Source organism: Hylaeus volcanicus, chromosome 3, assembly GCF_026283585.1.
Source record: "Hylaeus volcanicus isolate JK05 chromosome 3, UHH_iyHylVolc1.0_haploid, whole genome shotgun sequence".
In the NCBI taxonomy this organism is placed as follows: Eukaryota; Metazoa; Arthropoda; class Insecta; order Hymenoptera; family Colletidae; genus Hylaeus; species Hylaeus volcanicus.
In genome coordinates, this window is record NC_071978.1 from 24,427,434 (window position 1) to 24,452,738 (window position 25,305).

At 42.6% G+C, this 25,305-nt stretch overlaps 1 protein-coding gene across 4 annotated transcripts in view; it reads left to right on the forward strand.

The window, feature by feature from the left end:
- The first annotated feature begins 82 nt into the window (after positions 1-82).
- LOC128874150 (muscle calcium channel subunit alpha-1) overlaps positions 83-25,305 on the forward strand; it is a 72,548-nt gene continuing 47,325 nt past the window's right edge. For 2 of the 4 annotated variants that reach the window (XM_054118574.1, XM_054118576.1), the window contains exon 1: positions 84-1,887. The gene's annotated coding sequence lies outside the window, so the exon portion shown is untranslated. Of the gene's footprint in view, positions 1,888-25,305 lie in introns of all 4 variants that reach the window. The other 2 variants (XM_054118575.1, XM_054118577.1) reach the window with 2 other exon arrangements.

Consider the following 25,305-nt stretch of genomic DNA (forward strand, 5'->3'; position numbering starts at 1 on the left):
TCTCTCTCTCTCTCTCTCTCTCTCTCTCTCTCTCTCTCTCTCTCTCTTCCGAGAAACGCGTCGGGTCGCGTACGACGCCGTACACGCAGCTTGTTCGTAGGAAGGGGGTGGGCGTCGCGACGCCAGGCGTCGCTGGCGTCGAGCCGGCGGCATATCGTCGAGTCGAACGTGTCGTGTGCCGTCGCTGTGTCCGCCGTCGCCGTCGTCGTTACCATTTTCCTTCGTACGGTTTTGAAAAAAGAAGTCGTGCGAACGAATCACGCGTTTTCCTTCCATTTCAAGTACTGGGGATGTCGAGCCTCGGTTGAATTTCCATCGGTTCCGGAACCGATCGACGTTGGACTTCCCGGTCACCGGAGAGGACCGTGTCTAGAAGCGAGTGACCGTGTATAATACACCAATTACGATTACACTACGGATTGGAATGTCGGAGGAGTAATATTCGTGCATCTGGGAGCTTTCGTCGGATCGTAAGAGCTGGAAAGAACGAGAAAAACCGGAAGAACACCGGAAGACTGGAATAGGGAAAGATCGAATTGGCCGAGGGAGAGAAGGAGAACGCTCCGGAACAAAAAGTACAAGTAAATGTCTACGGGTGGTGAAAATATAGAATCGTTCGAAAGAGAAACAGAAGGATCGCGGGCATGCGAGCCGGGCAATAACCGTAGAGCACGAGAGAAGAGCAGCACGTAGCGAGAAGGTAAGGTAGTCGATTGATTTGCCGCCGACGTCGACGACGCCTCCTTTGCGCGTAGTTCTAACCCGCCCTCGTGTACACGGGGTAGCTAGGAGAGAGTGTGCGAGTGGGGAGAGAGAGGAATCGGTTCGACCAATCGGTGGTACCGATTCGGCGCGAATCTTCGTCGTGGCCACCCGATGGTATCGGGAGATCGCGAGTATCGTTCGGTGGAGCCGGTGGATTCGAGCGTAGAACTAGAGAGGGAGAGAGAACGATCACGGTGCTAAGGGAGGGGTAGAGCGAGACAGAGAGGGGACAGTGAGGACGAGGCGCGTAACTAGGTGTACCATGAGTAATACGCGCAGCTCGCGGAGGAGCCCACGTTAGTACGATTTTGCGTCCGTGGAAACCCGTGAGGGTGTAGAAACGTACGGGACGTATATATTACGTGTACATATATACGTACATAACCGCCGGTACATATAAATATAATCGAACGCACCCAGATATCTATTTATAAGTTTAAACACAAGGCGAGAAGAAGGAGTGGTGGGAATCGCGGCGGTGGTAGCGATGCTCGGTCTCTCCTGGCGGATGTGTACGTGCGTGTCGGATGGTCGTTGGTAGTGGTGGTGCTCTCCTCTGCTAGTGGTCTTCGCGGTGGTGCTGCTGCTTTGGTGTGGTGATGATGCTAGCGATTGATGCTGGTGGTAGCAGTAGTGTGCTAGAGTAACGATAGACCGAAGAGGAAGGTAACGAACTGGAGAACGGTATTTTCTCAACGGCGAAACCGGGGAGAATTGGTGAACAGGGAACGGAGAATACATCCGGAGGAAGGTAACGGGGTAACGCGAGGTTAAAGGGAGATTAAAGGGTAAGACGGTAGCGAGTGGACGAGTAAGGGTGCCGAGAGTGCGTTGTCCGTGGTGCATCGTCGTGCGGAAGAGAAAGAAAGGAGGAGGCGGTGGAGAAAGTGGTGGATCAAGAGGAGGAGAAGAAGAACCGAGTCGAAGGAAGCGTCGGGGCAGCAGGACGAGGAGCAGGGGGTGAAGAGAAGGGAAGAAGAAGGGGCACCAGGGGAGGACATCCTGGCAGTGAGGGATCACGGCCGAGAGCGCGTCAACGCGGATATGACGAGCGGATACGCTCGGCTCACGTGATACGCAACACAATCGCTTCACCGATACCGTTCTCTTGCAAGATATGTGGTAAGTCGTTAGCTTTCTTGTTTGTTTGGATATTGAACCAACCGTAAATACCAACGTGCCTTACTAGGCTGTTTACCTTTCGACCACATGGTCTGCACGGTTCTCTTATGAACAATATGAAATGACTAGCATTCATTCGATGTTTTATAAAGTAGCGACTCGACCCCTAGGGAGAGCGTTGTAGTTTCAGGGGAGGTGCTGAAAGAGAATTTTTAATAACGTAATTTTGTACGAATTACTCGACCATTTCTGTTAATTAATGTATCGATTAACTCGGTTCAACAGCTGTCGGAATGCCTTTTCCTTGTATTAGTTTAACCGTTTAAGGGATATCGACGCGTATGTGTACGTTTGCTTTTATATTAACGTTATCAATACTTAGGATCACGATACCGTTTAGAATTAAAACATACACCACTGGTTGAGACATTGTGCAAACCCTGCTTCCTATCTGACGACTGTTACACAATGGGACAGAATTTTTCAAAGTGCAGCGAAAATTCTGGAACTTTTTAAACGGACCGTGGAAGACAGGAAGGGATGAAAAACAAAAAAATATTTAATTGGGCTAGAAATAGATAAGCAATGGCGAAAATATCTATGTGTATTTGTGACAGCTACAGCTCCGAGCACGTGTCCTAATGCAGACGAGGTGGTCGGATTGGCTCATCAAAGACTATCACCCTATCCATTGATTATAGCTATTATTTTCGAAATTATACAAGATAATAGTCCAGCAATCATTAAAATCTCCGAGTTACATAATGGACCGTATGCTTAATCCAGCTTAACTGGCTGGTATGTAATCAGGAAGTAATGAAAACATGAGTTTGGTATCTGGAACCCTGTTTCAGAGTTGTAGTTTTTATTTTTCACGTAAAACCCGTGGAAAAATAAAGCATCGTGTATTTCAATCATCCCGTCAGTTGTTAAGCGCGAAGAAAAAACGTTTACAAAACCATTCCTGCTTTCTATCGCGGTCGTGCACGGATTACTTTCCATCGAGGATTAGTTCGAGCGTCGAGCGTTTGACGGTCGATTCATAAATTGTGAAGGAAGATGCTGCACGAACATTCGAGTCAATAACCGCCGCCGCGAAACGAAACTTTTCATCGCCGCTAATTCAGCATAAACCCTGAACGTTCTCTTTTTTTATTGAGATCGATCAGAAATATTAATAAGCGATAAAAATATGATATTTTATATTTCAATCGTTTGATTCGTTATTGGCAGCTTTCATATTAGGTAGATTTCCAAATTCGAGGATAGCTGATGTTTATCTTTCTTCTCATTTCCACTTGCTCTACTTTCTATAAATTTGGGCGAAAATTGATTAGGAGATATGACGTCCATTACGTAGATTTAGGAACGCGCAAACTTGGAAGCAAATTTGTTCGTGGGAATTTCCAGATTTGATTTTGTAAGTCTCTGTAGCTTAGCCATAAGAGTGCAAGCTACCCCGCGAAAGTAATACGAACGAATTAACGTGGTATCTAGCGACTAATCGGAAAATTGGTAAAATAAAATTCCATAGAAACTCCTCGAGGGCGTTCATCGTTAATTAGAAAAGGTTGTCGATGCTCGAGTGCACGCAAGAGCCCCGCTCGTTAATTCCGGGACAAAAGGACGATTCCTAAATGCCATTAAAAGGGTAACGTGTTTTTCCCTTGATGCCATTGTACGGAGGATCAACGATAATGCCTCGCGTTCCTTCCAAACGACATTTACGTAGCGGTGCTCCGACGAACTTGAAACAATCTATCTCGGTGAATCGGACAATTTTGTTGAGCTCCTGGGTCGGACGAACGTTTTAACGAAATGAGCTCCTTTCTCTCTTGGGCAGGCGCGGGGACCATCACATAAATTGCCAAATTTTATCAACTTCCGTCTACCCCTTTCGCGAACGAAATCTTTGCTCCTCGATAACAGTCGCACTCGTTGTTTCATTTAAACACAAAATTTGATAGGGTTTCGTCCTTGATCTTCGAATTTTTTTCGTACGACGAAATATTAAGGACTCCTTGTTTCGCAAAATAAAAGCATTAGCCCCTTGAATTCTAGGAGAGTTTAAAATAGGATCTCCTTGAAAAGTCTCATCGAGGTGTCCTTTAGCGGATCTAGGACGAATCGCCATTACTTCCGTGGACGTTTTGCGCGCATAGACGTCGTCATGAAAACGACGGATCTCTTCTTTATAGCGCGGAGTCGAGTTCGTTCGTAGATCGACATTTATAGCGTTGGAACCGATGAATCCCGTGGGTGTCGATTCGCGCCAAGTTCGTTGAAATCGCCGAGACTGCGCGACTTGTTTATCGTGCAGCTATTCTGTAATTATTGAGTTAGCATTGGCACGCCACCGAATCGAGCGTAGCTAAAAATCCATCTTTGATCCTTTGAACGGATGAGATCAAAGCCGGTTTGCGCGGAACAAAGGAAATTCTGTCTATCGGCATTGTTGCCTAATGCGTCACGACGTTATTTCGCGGGTATTGCATAGATCGCTAGGAATTCCCGAGCCAATTCGAGGCTCTTAGTATTTGTTTGCGCGCTGCTCGCGAGGATTGAAACGATTCAACGAGCCTTTGACGATGGGAACAACGCGTCTGTTCCTGCTTAAACAGCTTAAGCGCTGCGAAGTTAGGCATTTCCTTAAGATCTTAGGTAATTCCTTAATTTTTATTTATCCAAAGCCACCGTTTAGGAGCATCCATCCGTTCATAGTTCGAATAGCGAGTTGGGTTTCCTTCGAAAGATATAAGACACCGGGCGGTATCGCGTTGTCACTTCGCCTATTAGTTTGTCTGTACTCTCTCGGTGGGTATGATCGACGTTAAATCGCGATGGCAGGTGAAAGTAAAGGCGACGTTCTTTCGGAAACTGTTGCCTCGAATCGACCTGATTCTTCGCGGCCCAAAATCGCGGACTAATCTCGAGGAAATTCGGGTCGGCGCGTAATGAGGTTTCACCTCGGATTCCCAGTCGGCATTCCAAGGCATTCCGCCAGGAACGTTGCCTTTCCGAAGTGTAAATTACCTAGACAGACGTCATCGTGTTAAGCAATTAATACTGCTATCCGTTCGTCATTCGCGTTTGTTTCGGATGAACGGTGCATCGGGTATGGGCAAAATTTTATTTTGTGTAATCGATCGCGATGGAAAGATACGTATACCAATTTTCTTTGCATCGTTTGTTCGATATATATTTAAATAAAAGCCGTGACTCACTGGCTCATCAACGTTCAGGCTCAACCCTTGAACCTAGAAAGCTGAAATTTTGCACAGAGATTTCCTTTTTTTATGGCGTATACAAGGAATAAGATAGGATGTTTCGAAATTCAACTCCTGAAGGGGTAAAAAGGGGTTGCAACGTTTGTACGAGGAATATTTTATTTGTGGTCGGATCTACTTGTGTCCTTAATGCTCTTTGATATAATTAATCAAACACCTATTTCGGCATTTTAAAAAATTCAACCCTTGGGGGGGGGGGGTGAAAAGGGGTTGCGATGTTTGTACGGGACATACTCTGTTTGTTATTTTGCTTCAAAGTTGCCTTATTTCCGTAAATGTATCTAGAAACTTTAAATTTAACTATATTTCCGTTTCTCTTTTCAATTTTGAATAAGGGGTGACACCACTCTAGAGGCTGAATAAAAGGCCCAACTTTGACAATTAATTTTGAGAGTATCGCAAAAGGAATAGGATTTCTTTTTACAGGGTTTATTTAACACATATTGAAGCATAAACAAAAATTGTTGTATCATAATTTTAGTACAAAATGTCGACAACAAAGCGAGTCTTCGAAAATGACTTTTTTTAAAACGCCAAAATTCTTCTTTTTCCACCGGGAAGACTCACGAGAGAGTCGATAACGTTTCAAACAACGCTACAAGCTTTAGTTCATTTTTTATTCGTCGTTTGAAACATTTATTTAGTTCTGTCGTCTTCGTCGAATCTTCTTTGACGTTCGATTGTAAGTCGATGGAAAAGCGCGTTCTTGAGGGACGAATCGTTTCTCTCGACTTTACGACGATACAGAGGTAACCGTTTATAGCGATGGGGCTAATGTCGTATCGATGCTATTGATATCAGACAATAAGGGCAACATTTTATACCAAATCGTATCGATGCTCAGACGAAACCATTGGTACATACACGTATCAGTTACATACGGCACGTATTTGGGATCAATTTTCGATAGCGATACACTTGAACGAGTATCGGCTGATATCAATATCCTACGAACCGAGCGGCATCGGTAGCGAATGTATCAGAAATGGGAAACAGTCGTACCGGTAGCAAATAAGTAGTTGCAAGGTTGTACTACTTCAAATAACCGAATAGGTGGTTAGAATATTATTATTCGTGTTAAATGTAAATGAAATATCTTTCTTCAAAAGATTTTCTTACTCGAATAAATTCTCCAAAATTCTAGATATTCTAGGTTCGAGGGTTTATTCTGGACGTTGATTGTAATCAGTCGGGGCCTCATTCTTATATATAGATTTCTGTAAAATCAAAAACTCTACTTCGAAAAGAAACATCTACGAATATTCATGGCTCAATGTATTATTATTTCAATTAATAATTAGCTGTATTCTGATACAAGTAAAATTGAAATTGTACGTTCAAAAAAATTCCTTTTAAATTACATGTATCGCTCTAGAGACGTCACTCGAGCCCAAAGGGTTGAAAGGTTCTCCGTACGATCCACTTTCACAGTAGCGTATTCAGTCTCGATACGACGAAGATTATCATAAACGACGTACGACGCTGTACGCTCGCTAGCAACAGTTAACGATCCCCGAAACATCCCCTTTCACGGTGACATGTACGAGAATTGCATCTGTCGTATCGATACCGTTCGCCACTTGCCATTACGTACGTTGCCTACCGAATCACCCGAATGTCATCAAAACGTCGAATTTGATAATGCCAGCTGCCAGGATCGCACAGTCGTTTCCTTCTTCGAATTCCTCGACGTTTTAGTTTATTTAACGATAACCAAGCAAAACGTATTTTCAAAAGTGTTGTTCGTCCATCTGGCCGAGTGTTTGTCCCACTAGAGCTCGGAAACGGGTCGACGCGTTTGGACGAAATTTGTGGACACCTTTCCATCGAGCTGTCTCTGCTTTGCTACTTCTAAAAATCAACACGTACACAATTGGAGAAAAAGAAACTAGGTAAAAGCTTTCGGTCTTTTATCAATCATTACGAATAACCGTTAAATCCAATAAACATCGAAGTCGAACCACGGTACCTAATATTTCTTCGTCATCTTCTTCGTATTATTCGAACAAAATTCTGGCTGTCCGTGCCAACTGCTGTTTTCATCCAGAGACAGTTGCCGTCGTAGTTTACTTCTTCAATGATCGGTTGCGCTCCGGACGTTCATGAAGAATTTATCGTCGGCACAGCCTCCAGAAAATAGTCGTTTCGTATCGTCGTTACCGTACGATATTGTATCAGACATCGTGACGCATGATAACGGGGCCTGGAAAGTCGCGTGACAGTTTCGTCCCGGGTGAGCACCGGGCGCACGTTTATTTTCCCTCAGGATTAATCGCTCAAGTTATTAGGGATCGTGAATGATGTACATAATCGAGAAGAACGCGTACCGCGAGGTCTCGTTAACAAACGGCTTAATTGTTCTGGAAATTTCACTGCGCCATGCTGCACCGATAATAGAAATTGTTCCTAGTTATGCTTTTCTTGCGGCAGTTGCCAAAGAAAACCTTCTTCCTTCAGTTTACCGATAAGATCATACTTCAAAGGTTCGAAGATTCAAAGGTAGTAGGTCTAATTTTCTCTGTTCTTAGTTTCCCAATGAAGATAAGGGTAATTCCTTTTTTAAGAATCCTTCCAAGATTTCTACCAAATTTTTTGAATCATTTGAGCTTTGAGCCGTCGAAAAATATAAGAATTAGTATCCCGAGGTTGAGTTAATCAGTGAGCGAGAGAAACCTTTTTTTAACGATAACGATTTCCTTTTTTAGCGAAGAGTAACTTCAGGGTAATAGATAACAATTTCGCGAGGATATTTTATTAGGTTTAATAAATGCGTGGAGGGCAGTGGAATTTCATCGAACGTTGGAGTTTTACGTTGGTTGCTGAATTTCCTGTGGCTCGGACATAGTTTTAAAACCATTTTTAAATATGCCAACGGGGATTTCACGAATTTTATGCAAAACGCATCGATGACGCGGAAGCGCGTGCTCGGTCGCTTTATTTCCAGCCACGGGGCTACCAATTTTATTGCGAAAAGTTCGGTCGATGGAACTCTTAATATTTACCCTGTTAATGAAATCGTGGGCAAATCTCATCGCAAAAACTGCGCGCCGAATATCCCGGTGACCTCGTTCCGCGAACAGACTTCTATGAAACAAGAGTAATCTTCTTCCGCTAGCTTTCGACAAAAATAAAATTGATCCGTACGAACGGACCGACTTGGTTTCAACTTCCCCTCGTCGAGAGCTGTCTCGAGGTTACTTCCGTCGTCCTGGAACGTTGCGTTTTTTCGTTGCCAGCTAATGGATGACGAATAAAATCATCGAAACTTCCGATGAACTGTTCGCGAACAGTATTCGAGGACACGTTCAAACCGTTCGACGTTTAATAAAGTTAATCAATCGGCCGCGATGATATTTGCTTCATTTATTTGATTTTCGATAAAGCAAATTGCGTTTGTGGAAGAAGAGCAATGCTTGCTGATAGAGTGCCGGGATATCGCACCAGGGTTAATGAAAAATGACTGCATGATATTTTTAAATATTATATATTATTTAAAAATGGTTTTAGTATCGCGTGTAGCGGAGAACGTGAAACTCTTTCTGAGAAACGTGTCGGAGACGATAGAATTGAATCGAAGTTTGACTTTTTTGTGGTTTATGACAAAAGGTAGTATCGCGCCTCCCATATCAAACAGTAACGAGTCAAACGAGATCACGAAACGTAGGGTACGAGATTGGTCTTAAGCGGTCGATTGTGGATCCGAGGATCGTGAGTTCGAATCTCCGTGCCTTTCCTCTTATTTTTCGTTCAGACTCCTACAGTAATATCGAAGTAAAGCATATCCGATTACGAATACTTTAGAAATTCGGGGGTTCAGGCCCTCGAGAAGTCGTAGTTTCATTAGAGGTGGTTCTCGACCACAATTGCAAATTTCTGGATGTCTAACGTTCTGGATAATATTCTGGTATCGATCCATCGTTTGCAAAGGCCGAAACGCCTACTAGTTCCGTACAGAGTTTCGCGAAACCGAAAAACAAGACACTTTCGTTCAAAATAGAGCTCACCGTCGACGTCGGCTCGCGGCAGTGGCACTCAAGCTGTGCTCCATGGTTCTCCTCCATCCTAATATAATACACTGCCGGACCAAAAGCTGTGTGCGAATATGAATCGTATCGAAATATACAAAGAACAATTTCTTTTTCGTAATTAATTCAGAAATATTAACCCGGGACATCGTAAGTTTAGCAAATTTCGTTAGTGGTTACGTGGAATAAATTTATGAAGTTTTTTTGACGTAAAGGGTTTCCTAAAAGAGGCTTCAGGCTCTTGTTTCTAATAATAAAATATGCCTGTCAACGTGTGTAGTGGACACTTACAATTATGTTTAATTACAATCAAAGTCACACTATTTAATGTAATGCGATTCCTGTTTGCATATTTTGCAACAAGATGGCGCAGAGTGCAATGGATTGAGTTTAGTTGTGTCTCTAAGATTCAGATTGGTCTTCCAATGGTTTTTGAGAAAACAACACCCCCCAACATGTGAAGTATTAATTGTTGATTAAGAATCGCGAGACATTTGTATATATTTCATTGCTTGCACTATCCTCGAGGAACAATTGGCTAGCATGATATCCCTCCTACACGAGTATTTAATAAATTCAGGACTTTGTTTCCCGTTTAATTTGATTTTCAATGAATGTATACGTCCTTCGTATATTCGTGAAAGGTCTGCGTTAGGTGTTTGCTATCGATCGGCAGTCTTCATCCCTGCGAGTCGAACAAGAGGACGGTGGCGTGCGAATGAAATGCAACTCGAACAGTGGTGTTTGCGATACAACATAGTGCGTCGCGAGCGGCGAACGTTGGGGGAGGAAGGCATCATCAAAAGTTGGAGATATTCGTTTCTGTTTCCTCGGTCGCGTCAACAGCAATACCCGTGCCATTATTAGAGGAGGCTGGCGCCAGGGAACACGATAGAATCGTGTCGTCCAACAGTTTACGAGGACGCTGCGGTTCGGTAAAGGCAACGTCTGATCTCGTCGACGAAAAACAAAAGCCTGGTTCGGGCGTGTTCGCTCGATATTCAGGCTAATGATATTCGGCATCGTCGGAACTTGTCACGCAAGCGAAACATGCCGTGGGACAAAGAGATCGACTTTGATTTCCCCCGAAACCTCGTCGCCACCCTTTCTCTCGCTCGCGCCATCATTCCGTTAATGAAAGTTGTCGCGTCTACGGTTAAGAAACATCGCGTCGACGAGTTGTGGATATCGACACTGCCCTCTCGGCATTCTGGACCGTCTGTTTTCCCATTCTGTATTCAGATTGGATCCGTTTGCCGCGTCGATTACCATTCAAATTTTTCTAGGCATGTCCTCGACATTTATGAAAAATAGAAATGTTCCTCGAGTCGCGATAGGTCGTTTTTACAGTAGAACGGTTTTTCTACAGCAGAGACTCCCGTATACGAACTAACAGTGGAATTTTCGGATAAAGAACGATTACGTTCTTTCGCATTAAATATTATTTATTCAAGTAGTAACGAACAAAATTGAGTTTCTTCCAACATCTGAGGGTCCCATATCTTTTTAGCCGCTAAGTCACATACATTTTTCATTGTAAGCAGCTGCGCAGAAGTCCTTTTCCAAATGACTCAAATTATTCGATGTGAGAAGGCACGTTGTGCGGATAATTACGCAAGTACTTCACTCTGTGAAGTAGTATGATCTTCATCGATCACAGATAGTGACACTAGGAATCGAAGAATTAACAGAAATTATAAGAGAATCCGAATAATTTCGCGGCGTTTGATACAAAACAGTTATTGATCTAAACCTACATAATTTAGAAGAGTACGAGGTTTGGTTGTGCAGGTTAGGTTGAAATGCAGCTTGCTGCTGTAGCTCGCCGTTGTTCAAGTCACTCTTGTTTGCGGTATGTACACTGTACCTCTGCATACGACACGGGGGTTTAATAATAACAGTATAGTTATTAATAGACTGTGGACTTTTATGCATTTATAGAAAATCTAAACGTGCAAGAAACTATAGAATGGACACAATAGCCACTAATATAAAAAATATTGAAAGCATCACTGCACGAAAATTCAGATGTTCGGGGATCTGGGCTTTAGCTGTCGTTTCTCTTTTTCACGAAGGTTCTCGTGCGTAACTGTACAAGTGCATGATTGCACAAAAATCCAGAGGGCACAAAAATCCAAAAGGCAACGTTTCGTACGAACTAGATTAATTAGTCAGTGTACTTACTTTTTAATTTCCTGGGCAATTCCAATGTAGAATTAAATCAATTCTATCTACTCTCGCTCGATAAGTGTCACGCGTTGTTTGTTTCAATCTTTTATTTTTCTTTCATACTCGGCTCAATTGGAGCACCGTTTCCACAACCGAATGATTCGATGGGTTCGTCAATGTTTCCTAGCAGGAAATATAATAATGGCTCCTCGCTCGTGGAAAATAATTCTGTCGGGCTCGAGCGTCCTTAGAGGTGGCGTCAGGCTGGCATAAGTGTTCCGCATACAGATTTTCAACCCAAACAAGTTCGGGATCTGCATAAAGCTGCACCGTTCCCAGCAATACTCGACAATTTTATCGTTACCGCTGTCGCTGCACTCTTCGTCGTGGTGAAAACATCGAAAATATTCGAAAATAATAACTGGGTGAAACGAGAATCGATCGACCACCAACCTTGTTGATCTACCTACCTTTGAAAATAACGTTTAAGGTCCGTCTCTCGTTGTTTTCATTAGAACGAATATGGAATTCAAACATCCGCGTTCGGAAATACGGGAGCGTCACGGTCGACAAAATTGTCTCGCGTAATCGATTAATCGATCAACGAACAATTCCGGCTTTTCACGCGTGCCATATCTCCGATAAGTTCCGCGGTATCGTTCGTTACCGACGCAGGATCAGCGTGATTGCTGATCGATATTGCAGCTTCATTGGGTTTCCGGTTCGCGACGTTTCCGTCGACGGATTACTTTAGCGGCGAGGAAATGTCGTTTCCTTTTCTACCTAGACAGTCCGTTGCCGAACGTTCCAAGTTTCGCCTCGATGGAATCGATCGACGTTAATGGAAAGGAAGCTCTTCCTGTCCTGGGAAGGACGTTTACGATCTTCGAATCGCGTCCCTTCGAGGCTGACTCGCGCAAATCTCTCTTTTTTTACTTTATTAAGCTACAGAACCCCCTACGGGGTTATTAGCAATATTACATGAAAATATACACATCGTAGTTTACATTTGATTACGTACTGTCTAGAGAAGTTTATATTTAAGTCTTACATTTAAGGATATATTACTTGCACTATCCTCGAGGAACAATTGGCTAGCATGATATCCCTCCTACATGAGGATTTAATAAATTCAGGACTTTGTTTCCCGTTTAATTTGATTAAACCGTGTTTCTTAAGAAATTTGAAAATTATTAGCAGTAGCTGGATAGGTGGTTTACATAGGAGGGCATCTATCGTATAAGGAGGGCGTAAATCGAGCTGACAAAATTTATGTATCATGTCATTCCTTTCATTCCCAAATAGCGGACACTCCCATAAAGCGTGATTTAGATCTTGCTCCAGATAGCCACACTGACATTTTGGATCACCAATAATCTTAATTCGGAAAAGAGAGGCAGCCAGATGGTAATGATTTGCGCGACGTCTATCGATCCAGGAAACGAAATCTCTGGGGAGGATTTTGTGTGCAAACCATTGTTTTGGACTAGAATTGTAAAAATGATTGAAAAACTTGGTACCCTTAAGTTTAGATTCTTCGAGAAGCCACTCTTCCGTTTCAATTTTCGCGTAAATCTCTTATCTAGGTAACAAACTCGAGGCGGAGTGAAATATTTATTTATTTCTGAGGATGACGCACGCATGAATTCGTTAGATCCTTTTCCTTTCTTCTCGTCAATCTCAATTTATACGTACCGATCTCAACGATCTTTCCACTCTCTTCCGTTTCACCCTAGTTCTCAGTTCAATCTTTTAGCGTTGCATAATTTCTCTCGCACTTACCGTTGCCTTCTTAAACACTACGCCTATTACTTTTCTACGTATCTCCAAGTCTAACTCTGGCTACTAACTTCTGAATATTATTCTTGCCCTGTTTCTTAAGATAGTCTGGCATTAAACCGCGTCTATATCTACAGTTGCATTCTAACCTTTCTACTTTATTGTACCGCACCGGGGCTTGTACCTTCTTATCTCTAACGGTTAGTATCTCACGAACAGTCCCTGTTTTCATTCCGCGACCGTTCCATTTCGTTCTCGGTGTACCTGTCTCTATCGAGACACGTTCGAATAATAAAAAAGCTGCGACACGTTAACCCTCTCGCTAGATAAAATCCGTCCGCGAATTGCAGTTTAGAAATTGAATCGAAATCCGATCGAGGTCCGATCGCGATTATTTCGCCATTGAAAAACAAAGTTCGCCAGGTGTACCGAGCCGAGAGAATAATCTCCGAAGGATTAATCACCGAAACAGATAAATTTCGTCGAATCGGTTTGCATTGTAAACGGCTGCCGCGCGCACAAAAGGATTAAGAAGTATCGGAGGAATTTCCAGTATTATAAATGGCACCATTTGCTCGGCTTTTCTCGTTTTCTCGGCCGGCGATGTTGTTGTCTGAAAACATTTCCTGCCCGAGACGTATTTTCGGAACGAAGCCGTGCGGTTTGTTCATGGTCTGCTTTTGCTCGCCAACGAAAAGACGCCCGTTTATCCACCGGGAATAAATGGAAAGGCGAATAATAGAAGAAGGAAAAAAACACTGCCGAGCATCCGGATAGGGAACGAAGGGGGTGCAAGGGATAAGGGGAAACGAATGTACCTCGAATAACGTGTATAATATCCACAGAGTCTCGAAACTTTGGAAAACTCCTCCGGCTTGAAATGCCGCGAGGATCCTTTAACTCATGGAGCGTCCAGCACTTGGATATTCCTTCTTTTCGAGCTGTCAGGAGCTTCTCGAAACTGCGAAACAAACTAACTTTCGCAATTTAATCGTTTAACCCTTTCCGCTCGAAATGCTAGTCGCGCCGTTGGACTAATTTTTCCAAGTCTCCTTTCTGTTATAATTTTCATCCGGGACGAAAGTAGTTTGATTAAATTTCTGAGTGCGAGGGGAGGGTGGGGATCGGTAGGGAGTATACAAAGGTATTGCATCGTATATTACAGCAGGTATATTAAATTTTCACTTTGCTAGTGACACGAGAATAGATAATTACGTTATCGTTCTTGTTACGTTCGTTTATATAATCTAAAACTTTCGAAATTTATACAGTCAGTGTAATAAGTATTCGTACAGGAACCAATTCAACATGGAACTTCATATATTCATTTTATTAATAAATTTTAGGGGATGAAGTAACTAACCAACATTCCTACATATTTTTAGAGTAGATTTTGCGTAAATTCAAGTTTATCACTTTTAATGTTAACCTCTTATTTCTTTTCTTATTAGTTTTTATTTTAAAGTGGCTGCTGTACGAATACTTGTTACACCGATTGTATATAATCATTTTCATGATAACAACGAACTGGCCCGTTACGTCGCGTAACGAAGGTAATTTCTTGGAGACACTCGAAAAGACCATCTCTCAGTTTCTTCGAGTTCCTCCCTCGTTACAATTTTTCACGTTCGAATAAGCGCGCGTCGAAAGATGACGGATGAAACGTATCGGGGATGTCTAGTACTACGTGTTTGAACCGAGCAGGTAGGGCATCATCCACTTCGGATGCGAGATGAAAGAGAGAGGGCGAGCCATCGATGTGTTACAAGTGTCTCTTTCAATGGAAAAACGTCAATTCTGCAGATTCGCGGCTGGGATATCGCCCCGAATGCTCTCAGCTTCGTGACCCACAGTGCCAACTATTTTTATACAATTTCCTTTAAGTCGCGCCGCTCTCACGGTGTGTTTCGGATCTCGGCTCGCTTCTATCTCGACAAGGAAACGTGCTCGAAATTTGTACGCCTCGAGCTACCGAATTTTAATTCTTTTGTCCAGCGAAACTTACCAAAGGATACATGTTCTTTCACTTTTAAAGCAGCGCACGGTGCTACCAAAAAATGGCGGAGTTGTGGATCTTTGAAAGAACGCTGACTTTTCCGGTTTTCCCAATTTCTCTCTGTTTCTCATTATCTGATCGAGACGTTCGAGGTCTCATTCTGTAGGTACTTTCATCATCTATATTTTAGCTCTTCAGGCCATTGATATTGCTGCATTAGTTTTTAATTTATAAGCAAAAATCGAAAAAAATCACGATTTTTTTTGGATTAATATGTTTATATCAAGAAAACGGAACAGAGTTGGAAGTGAAAAACATACACGTATTAATCTACACATCCCCTTTTCTGTTAATACTTTTGTCACTCAAAAATCCTCTACCGATTGGCCTATATATATATATTCTTATGCCGCTCGGAGATTATTAACATACCAGTTCATGATACAAGAGCGAAGAAAGGAAAATAAATGGAAAAATTCTTCGTTCGCCTCGAAATTAAGAAAAAAATTGCCGGCAGTCCATTCTTCCGTGGCAGCCTCCCACAGAAATAATATTCAAAGCGCGGAGCGGGCGAGGTTCTCGGGATTTCGAAGACCACCAGGCCGGTGCGTCGCGTGATTTTTCTTCGTCTCGCTTCCTCTAGCGCGCGTTACGCTCCGCGATCACGTTCGCGAAGGAAATTTCGAAACGAGGCGGGTTCGAGCGGACAATTCGAGTTTGTTCTATTTTAAAACGATAGATAAGAGGAGTTCGACGATCTTGACGGGTGCCCGGACATGTGTCTAGGAGTAAAAATATCTCGACTACGGCTTCGAGAAGAAGCTCCGTTTGCGCCACTGGTTCCCCCGAGTGACCGTGCGTGCTTTCAACGACACTCTAATTCACGTCGTTATAGCGAAGTTAACGGTGTCCTCCACTCTGAGAGCTCGACAAATTCGATTCTTTTTCCTCTGCGTTCTGTTACAGCTCCAGGCGTTCAAATTGCGTCCCTAAAGGGTTGAAACTCGAAAAATCGGGGAAGTTATGTGCGTCGAAAGGCGAGACGTTGGAATTTGGAGGCGTTCTTTATCGAAATAAAAATGCATAATCTTGTGGGTTGAACTTGTAAAAATATCAGTTTCCACTGCTTGTCAGTTACACTGATCCACGACGAATAAAAATCTCTCAACTCTCGCCATAATCGAGTCCAATCGTGTATGTTTATTTGAATCATGTGTAAATACATGTGAGAGGGATGGAAAACCTATTTTCAACGGCGTTCGAGTGAAGAATTCATAAAGAAGCACCTTCCTTTAGTAGTTTTAGACCAGAAGCCCCATTTAACAGTCGATCGGGACGAATAGTCCTCTTTCAAAGGTAGGGAGCTCCCGTTCTGCAAGAAGTATTGGAGAATTTCCAATAGATATCGTTCGTTATCGAAGAACCAAATACCAATTGAACAGAAGGAAGGCGTGAAAAGGAAAAATGCGGATCATTGATGGTGTCGAATAGACGGGAGAGGGAATTGGAGGAAGACGCGATAAATTTGAATAGAAGCATTCGTCCTCGCGTTCCACGCGCTGATGCGATGTATATAGCGAAACGATGATCGACTTCTGAATCGCCTCGAATCGAATTAATATGTTCCAGTCTCCCAATAAAATGAAATGATAACGTGTATTTAATATTTAGTGTATTTAAACAGGTCGAATATCAATACATCAAAAATGACAACAGATCAGATCGTCTCATAACTTTGAAAACTCAATATTTACACCTTAATACACATCTGTCTGAAATATGGATTCAATTTACCGTTCAATTTGTTAGATATGATCGCTTGATTTTCGTGAAATAACATCGCATATAAACATTGTTATATTTCACGATTGCTTCGAAACATCAAAAAGAATTTGAAATGTCAATATCTCTCACTCGTAACTTAACCTGACGAAAATTGAACTCGAAGTTGCCGCGTCCTCGATTTCATAATTACTACGTTGAATAAAATAATACTTAAAAATTAATTGCAACTGGAATTGTATCAATTACTCCTTTTTTTTTTTTTTATAAAAATCATAATCATAGAAAATCATATAATTATAGAAAATATATCGTTATTAATACTTTCTATATTTGAGTTTTGTTTCGACGAGTAGAGTTGGGAAAGTAAATTTATATGAAGAAAAGTAACTCGTGGTTCATGCGTCGAACGTTCCTGCGTAATTATGCGCGATTGGTTCAGTGTTACCAATCAGTAGAGAACGATTTATTAATATAATCGTCGGATTACAATTATCGAGGTCCTCGTATAGCCATGTACCCGAACTTCTCGGTGCATCATTTATAATCGAATGGCTCGAAATCTCCGAAGACGGAGACCGAAGTAGGAAGGAAGTACGGAGTCGGAAGGTAAGAGAGAAATTGTATATTTCACGACCCGATCGGCCGTCTTTCACAAAGTCTGGAGACGACTTTGTGACACTGAAATATTGATATCAGCGCGGAAAACTTGGCTCGTATTAAGGGACAATAGAATTACGTTGGATGCATTGGGCCGGAAACGATGCTCCTTCGTCTTTCCCTTTGTCACCCCCTCTGTCTATCCTTTTATAAGTTTCTTTCCTCCATCGCTCTTTATTTTGCTCCCTTTCATCCCTCTGGCTTTTTCATAAAGCCACCAGAGTTTTACGAGCGACGTGTTTTTTTCTTTATAACGTACAGTATCTTTTCTTTTTTTTTCTTCCTCTCTCGACACTCTTTTTTCCAAACTTCGCTCTTGTACTCTGTACAGGTATTTTCGTTGAAGTGGCAATTGCTTGCACAAAAGACGTCGTAGAAATTCGAAAGGAGAAAGTCGAGAGAAAAAAGGACGACGGACGTTGGGGACGTTACTATTGTTTGCACGCGAATTAACAACTGTAATTGAAATTGACGTTGTTATCTGTGGATTCCTAAGGGCCTTATCTCGGCCGTTTCTAGGTATCGATTTCTGGATTGTTAATCCGTGAAGTTCTAATTAATGGAAGCCAAATGACCTCGATCGCGCGAATCCTTGTCGGAACCAGTCGGTTATCAGCTTCACGGGTAATCTTAGTACCAATCAAGCATCGCCCTTAATTAAGATGCTAGATCCGGGTTACTAAATTATAGTTACGGGAGCGATTATTGCTAAAAGTGATTTTGATCGCCCGCAGTGCTCTGCTTCCTGTCGAAAGTCGAGTGCTTGCCACCCCTGACCATCTTGAAAGGGTGAAAATTGGAAAATATCGAGTTTAACTCTTCGCAGTTTAGATTTTCTGATTTCGGTACAGTACTGTCTAGCCTCGCTCGACTTAGGACAGCAAAGGGTTAAAGTTGTGTAGTAAACGCGCCTATCATGCCCAAGAATAAAAAGGCAAAGGACAACACGAATCGTAGGGTACGGGATTCGTCGCGTAGGTAAAACGATCGACTGTGAATCGGAGGATCGTGGGTTCGAATCTTCGTGATTTATTTCTCGTTCAGACTAGTTGTGGTATTTAACCCTTCATTTACTGAATTTCTTAAAAGTTTTTAAAATCTATATACCGCGGGGCGCAACTAGTCTGAAATATAACGCCATTAACAGGGGATGATTCTTTGCTTGAAATCGAATCGAAAATGAAGAATGATATTTTTTCATAGGAAGCTTCGTTTTCGTACAAATAAATCGAAAGGTATGGCTAACCATGTCTGACCACGACTGGCCAGTTTACTAATTCTGGCATTGTCTAATGTACCATACCTCTTCTATGCAAACTGCAATTTTTTAAATGATCACAACTAATCGACATGGACACTAACATAACGGAGTAACATAAATTAGCAACATAAGTAGAAATGGTGAGTAATGGTCAGACACGCTGGTCAAGTCGTAAATGTGTTCTAAGGAGATTCAAGACCAATTTTCTCAAAATTGAAAGCTACAATTAAAAAACTCTGTTGCTCAGCTAGTCACTGTATAGAATTGTCTCTAACAAGCTTCCAAAAGAAAAAAAGTTCGTGCTGTCATCCAACAATTAACCGTTTGAGTCCCAGGGGGTATTGAAAAAACATTGTCGAAGAATCCCAAACAGCGCAACCGTGCTTTCTCTAAATGAGTACTACTGGGTTTTCTCGCCATCAAATCTGAACACCGCGATCGCGAACTTCATAGAAGTGGACTTGAAAATCACAATAAGTTTCAAAGCATTTAATTAATACAGTACCACGAAAAAATCGACGGGATTTATAAGTTCCGGCAGTAAATAAAGGGTTAAGAAACGCGAATCGACGTTCCTCTATGTTCCCGATGTGTTACGCATTGGAAAAACTAATAATTTCTTTGCTTGTAAGGGCGGACCCTTATTTATCGCGTTATATTTACTATGTTATGAAAAGGGATCAGAGCACGTGCCAGTAGGTGAACGGGTAAGCGGCCCAGCTCACCCGATGCTTCCGTGGCAGCAAAGTGGTGAACTAAATTTAACTCGTTAGCACCGGTCGATGTCTATCTTATGAGCGAGCGCGACTCTTTCTATCCATTTGATGCGGGGAAACTTTATTAGCAGCGATCGCTTTCCCATCGAAACGCGGGCAAACAAAATAGAAGAGCGTCGAAGTTCAAGCTTACGGCGCACGTTTGTTCGGTTGAACGTCCAAACCCGAGCACGCAATTGACAGAAATAAAACGATCCTCGGTGGCCAGACAAACAGTTTCGTTTGTTCGTTGGAAAAGAGCAAAACAATCGACGGGGCTGCTGTAGAACATTCCCAGTGACCCAATCGCAACGTAACTTTGCGTTGCGAAATAAGCTATGGTGTACTTTGTGTCAACGTTTCCACTTACTCTTGGATTTTGTTTACAAATTTAGAGGTACCGTAATAACTTCGAAAATGAGGTTACTCTATTCAACACGTATATATTATTTTTATTGTTTTTTATTTGTGTGTATCGAGAACAAACGTCGATACGGTACTCGTCGATATTCCCTGTGTGAGTATTAATGAAATAAATATCCGTGGACGTTGAAGCACTGCTTGATACGATGTCGACATTTATTAGCACACCAAATTTCACGCGCTTCCGATATATTCGCGCGATACAAGGCAAAACAATGTCCGTTTTGTTTTATCGACTTGAGATTGGTATAAATCTTCCTTTGCAGTTTCCAGTCTTCTTAAAATATATTCGCGCGATTTTATAAATCTTTACAGTGGAAGCGATTCCACCATTTCGTACCAACGTTTCCTGCCAGCTTGGAAAATTTTGCAGAACGAGGTCCGGGATCTACTACTTACTCCGTTCCGTAAAACTGCCCACAGTGGTTCGATAATATTCAAATCGGGCGACTGCGCTCGCCAGGGTAGACGTCGGAGTTTATCTCGGTGCTCCTCGAACTATGACTGAAGTTTCGCGACCGTGTGGGTGGGCGCAATTGTCATCTTGAAAAATGGCATTGTTGTCGGGAAACAATATGGAGACCATTGTATAAACCTGATCATTTGGAACAGCGTTTCTCACGTCTAGATCCCCGAACGTATCAGTGGAGATTGACGAGCTTTAGAGTAGAACAAAAAATACGAGATAACAAACGAGACCATTGATCGGCGAAATTAACAGAAATCGAATCGGCCGTTTGTTTTCCCCGCTAACGAGCGAGATGAATAGTAATCGAGCCGTCCGTAAACCTATTAGCCGCCAAATCCGTTTCGATATTATGCGAATGAGTTCGTCGGAATCGGGCGGCGCCATCGCGTAATTCAGTCGTCGGTTGATTATCGGGAACGATACGCTCTCGAAAAATGCTGAGGAAAGTCGGATAATCCCGTTCGGGGCGTAACTGCGACGAATAACTCACCGCCGATACTTATCGAATCGATTGTTCACGGAAGCGCTACTTTTATACTTCCGCTACGGCGACGATCGATCCGAGTACAATTCGCGAATTTCATATCGCATTCTGTCAGTTTCAGGGACAGCTGAATCATCAAAATCCTTCCCGTCTATTTTCCCCGCGGTCCCCAGAGGTGCCGAGTATTGATTCGAATTCAGCGCGGAACGTAAAGAATGGAGGCAGGCTCGATTAACAATTTCAGTTACGAATTTAACAGCTAAACGAACTGAAAAGTTTAGTTGTGAAACGGGGCTTTCTGTTATCGTTGAACCGAACAACGAAGGCAAAAATGGGCGGATCGACAACTGTAGCTGTTATCTAGAGAATCCATGGGAAAATTTGCGATTGATGACAGGATGCCATGTTATCGTTAAGCTGGCCAATAAAGATAAGAAGGGAGTTACACAATGTTATAAAATTGCTCGTGGAAAAATTCACACAGTAAAATTTACATTGCACACCATTTGTCCGAGGTACACGAAGTCTTCTTATCGCCACCCTCCGAAAGACAGTTTCGTTTTAGGATGTACCTTCCTCCCTCGAAAAGCGATTTTTCTCGCAGGGGGTGTTGATACGCAAAAGGTATTAGTCGAGACAAACGGAGAGAAACGGTTCCCACCTCGAATGGAAACGCGGCGATTTCCACTTTTCCGGGGAACCGACGAATTATGTTCGCGAATTCCGGCGATCGTCTGACTCATCCGTAAAATGGGACTCGTCGTCTATCTCTGAATCTATTCGAACGCGTATCTCCTACTACGACGCTTTATTCGCGTCCCCTGAATCACACGAATGCCCGCCTAACGTGCGTCACGGGCGTCTTCGATCGGCATAGGACGCAGAGGAAACGATTCTGCTCTGAGAATTATCGTCTCGATCGAAATTAGTTCCACGGAGCTCGGATCGGCTCTCGGAACGTTCGATTCAGGGGAGTTTCACGTTTTTTCTCTCTTCCTCGACGCCAGCGTGCGTGGGAACGTGACCCGTTTCGATAGAGCGCTTTATTTGGATTACAATCGGGAGTTCCTTTCACTGCTGGATGTGGAAAACAGAAAGAAGAAAACAAAAAAAAAAAAGCATCGCAGGAAGGGATCCCTTCGCGAGACAATGGAAAAAGCGCCGAATGCAATTCAATTTAGAACAAAGCGATTCTCAGACGCGTAAACGTCGAATAAAACTCATTTAATCAGTCGTCTGTGCTTTTAAAGCTCGAGGCAATTTCGCCCTATGGATCAGCTGCCACGCGTGCTGGCAATATCATAATTGGAACGAAGGGAGCCATACGAGCGAGTTGCGAGTCCTAGATCGCCATTTGAATGCCAGGAGAATACCGAAAGATCAGGGGAATAAGGTGGAGAGAAATTGATGATGATCATCGCTACTTCGAAGAAGTCGATAGGCGAGTTTTTAGGTAGATATATCGTATCTTAACACCTTACCCTACGATTTACTCTGCACGGTCATACCACGTGTCTTACTCGTGCTTTTCATCTTCGACACGAATTCCTTCCATATTTTTAACCCTTTGCACTCGAGAGGCGACTCTCAGTCACCACTAGGTTTCCTATAGGTTTGCATTCTTTGAAACACGAAGTGTCGTTCAGCCAAAGGTGACCTGATTTTCAAATCTCAAATTAGAGATCTCATTTTCGAAGTCAATCTAAGCTTAGCATTCGTGACAATAGAATGCTAAGAAAACATCTTGAGTTGCTGATAGATACCAGAATAAAAGGCCTCGAGTGCAAAGAGTAGTACCCCAGGGGGTACTACTATATTGACGCGTATTTTTTTTAAGTGGTATCCCCGTTAAGCATAATCATTTTTTTCTCTATTTCATGGATGCTTGTTTATATCCTAAGAAAGACCTTTCGAGAATTATTAATAGTTTTTACAAAAAAAAAAAAAAAAAAAAATTCATGAGAATCACCTATTTTTAAAGCTGTTACTCTGGAGTCCCTCTTCAAAATATGTAAGTTTGCAAATTTTTCCGAGCTCTGCTTTAGTCTGTAACAACGTGTGAGACACGTGACGAGGAATTCGAACAGACTTCGGAAGAATAGACTTCCCAAATTGGCTGTCGAAAGACTCGACACAGACACACACGCGACAATTTCCACATTCTTGTCTATTTCAAAGGAATTCAAAAAATACATTTTCAAAGCGTCCCTCCGCCCTTAAGGGCTTCCTATATTTGTAGGTCTGCGTTTCAAAGGGACCATATCAACACCGACCACCGATTTCAGACAAGTTCACGCGACGAGAGCGAGATCTCGTGCTCGACAAGCTCGCCCGCAGGTAGAACTTTCTAGTATTTAGGCTCACTAAATATAGCGTGAGTCTGCTATAAATCCAAGGCTCCCGGACTCGCCGAAACACAAGCGCGGCTTCTGTCGCGTCGCGTTCCACCAGCCGCGTCGATTTTTCTCCGTTCGATTCGAGCGCAGAAACAATCTCTGGCTCGGCGAGGACGACCCCGTAATTTTCGAGCTTCGAGGCTTCTGTTTGACAGGGACGTTCTAGCGACAGGAACTCGACGTCGCGTTCCATCGTCGTCAGCTGGAGTACCGAGATGGGAAGGCGTGAAAAAAAAAATCTTAGCATTGCCCCAGATGTCTCGTGTTTTTTCGTTTCTCACCGTCTTGTCGTTATTACTTTTTTCAGCTTCTTTCTGGGAACGATCAGGCAACTGGGGAGGGTCCATCGAGGACGAATGAGTTTTTGATAAAACTTTGATGGGAACGAAGTCGACGGCGAGTACGAAGTATATTTCATCGGGGAAGGGATGATTTCGTCGTTAGACAAGGCAAAACAAGGATCTGTTGTTCGTAATGTTCGCTGGTATCAATCCAGGAGAGCAGACTGAGAAATCCATTGTGTCGGGGTGGAAACAAAGGCTCTGCTAGTTTCGAGTGTATCGGTTCGCACGTGAGCTGTCTATCGATGATTTCACTTCGTCAGACGGATATAATTACGTCCTTTGACTGTGGAATTGGTTTCCTCGCCGACCTGCGTCATCTTCGTTACGATGTAACGAGCGCATCAAGCGCGATCGCCGATGTCTCGAAAAGTCAAAACCAGGCGGGGGTTCTCTTTCAACTTGTTAGGTGAAATTTGACTAGTAAGCAAGCAGAACTCATTTGCTACGTGCAACACGTTCGAACGAATCTTATGCAATACCGCGAAAGGTATTATACATATTTGACCATGTCAATTTTTGATTTATATTACTATATTTATATTTAGGTTTATGTACCTCGCGAACATATTTTTAATAGCCCAGGAAGTACTACTACATCGACGCGTATTTTTTTAAAGCGATACCCCCGTTAAGCCTAATTCACTGATGACTGATTATGTATACTCACGAGGAAAGCTTGTTAGGTATTCGCCTCCGGTTGTTTTGATTTTTGAATATGTTTCAAAGGACCGAAAAAATAAGATATACGTATTTTTTGATATTGGCCCGTTTTCATATTCAGGGGGTGAAACGACCCCATGAAGTTTCAGCTGGAATAAGCTATTACTATAAACAAATTATTTTTGATAAAATTTAGGGGCAGATTTTATATGCAGATAGAAAACCATGAAACTTTTTTGAAAAAATACGTATATCTTATTTTTCGGTCCTTTGAAACATATCCAAAAATCAAAACAATCGGAGGCGGACACCTAAAAAGCTTTCCTTGTCAATAAATAATTCAGGAAATGGCAAGAAAACATTTTCTTTCTCTATTTCATGGATGCTTCTTTATATCCCAAGAAAGACCATTCGGTAATTGTTAATAGTTTTCAAAAAAAAAAAAAAAAAAAAAAAATTCATGAAAATTACCTATTTTTACAGCTGTTATTCTGGAATCACCCTTAAAAATATGTATGTTTGCAAGGTCCCGAAAGGTGCAAATCTTTCCGAGCTCTTTTCTACGGTACCTGGTACTTAATTCGTGTTATTTTCAGCACTTCTCCGTTTATGAAAAAATAATACTCGAACCAACAAAAACGTGCAAAATAGAGCTTTTCTTTAGAGCGTCCAACTGTGAATATAAGCCCTTGAGCGGATGGATGCCGGTTTACGTCGGGGGTGGGCTCCAGGAAGTGCTGTTGACGTTCGCGCGGGAGAAAACAACGAATGGCTTTTAAGTTCGACCGCCTTTTTGAACGTTCGATCCATTCCCGCGACCGTGGTGACGTCTATACACGGCACGAGTACGGCATTAAATGTTAACGAGGGATGGAAACAAGGAGCGGAACTGCTTCGTCCCGCGGCCATAAATATTTATCGCCTCCAG